Genomic DNA, 1,624 nt, shown 5'->3' on the forward strand with positions numbered 1-1,624 from the left:
TTCATTTGCCTTCCTGATGTAAAGTCTACTCATTGTAATCCATAACTGATATAAGCAAGCATGGGGACATGCTTGCATTATCGTCGTCTTGTTATTAACTCAGCTTCCCTTCTCTGATTCCTCTAAAGACATACAAAAGGCAAGAGACCTACAAGAGACCCATATAAGTCCTGTTAGCCACATTTCAATTTCATGGCTGTGTCCAGGCAAGCAGGGGCATGGGCCTGCAGTGGCACAAATAGCAATGGCACCAATTTGTGCCACTACTTTTTGCTGCAGCACATTCTTCTGCACATGCACTTTGTTGTGGGACATATTGTCCTGCTGTGGGCAAATTGCCATTGCCCAGGTCCTCCCAGCTTCCAGCATGCTGAAGCAGCTGGGGCACTTATGGAGCCAGAGCATCTCACTGAAGGACCAAGCCTCCATTTGTTCCAGCAGATGTTATTGTAGTCTGCGCTGTGCTGTTTTTCCTGGTGCTTTTTTTGTGTTGCTGGGAAATCCCAGGAGCAAGCTTTGCCCCTACACTGCAAATTTGCAGCATGGGTCATGTTTTAATGTGCCAGGCATGCAATTTGGTATTTCTGTATGCATTCAAGGCAGTGTTATGTTGAGACATGCTCCATGAGTGCTAGTTTGCAAACTGAAAACAGTGCAGTGCTATAGTAAGATGATGGCACACACATCCATAAGCCAGGGGTGGGCAAAATACAGCCCACAGGCCAAATCTGGCCCACGAGGCCCCTAAAAAATTTAGAAAATTAATATTTCTGTGTCTTTGGTTCCTGTCAAAACTGACAGGAACCAGGGCAGTAGGACCCAGGGGAAGTCTGGTGGGCTCCAGCAACACTGTCTCTCACCCTGTTCTCATTAAGAAACTGGGGGACTGTGGTGTCAACACCCACACAGTCAACTGGGTCACCAACTAGCTGGAGGGCCGCACCCAGAGAGTGGTAGTGGATGGGTCATTTTCCACCTGGAGGGATGTGGGCAGTGGGGTTCCGCAGGGCTTGGTCCTCGGGCCCACACTGTTCAACATCTTCATCAGCAACTTGGACAAGGGGGTAAAAAGCACCCTGTTCAAATTTGCTGATGACACTAAGATGTGGGGTGATGTGGGCACGCTAGAAGGGAGGAATAGGCTGCAATCAGACCTAGACAGGTTACAAGGGTGGGCGGATGAGAATAGGATGGGATTCAACACCGACAAGTGCAAAGTGATGCACCTGGGGAAGAACAATCAGCACCGTACCTACAGGCTGGGGAACTGCCTTCTCGTCAGTACAGAGGCGGAAAAGGATCTTGGAGTCATCATTGACCCCAAGATGAACATGGGCCAGTAGTGTGGGGATGCAGTCAGGAAGGCCAACCATACCTTGTCATGCATCCACAGATGCATCTCAAGCAGGTCCAAGGAGGTGATCCTCCCCCTCTATGTGGCACTGGTCAGGCCGCAGTTGGAGTACTGCGTCCAGTTCTGGGCACCGCACTTCAGGAGGCATGTGGACAACATGGAGAGGGTCCAGAGGAGGGCCACTCTCATGATCAGGGGGCAGCAGGGCAGGCCCTACAAGGAGAGGCTATGGGACCAGAACCTGTTCAGCCTCCACAAGAGAAGGCTGAG

The sequence above is a fragment of the Gavialis gangeticus genome, unplaced genomic scaffold (genome assembly GCF_001723915.1).
Source record: "Gavialis gangeticus isolate Ggan-Ray unplaced genomic scaffold, GavGan_comp1, whole genome shotgun sequence".
NCBI classification, from domain to species: Eukaryota; Metazoa; Chordata; order Crocodylia; family Gavialidae; genus Gavialis; species Gavialis gangeticus.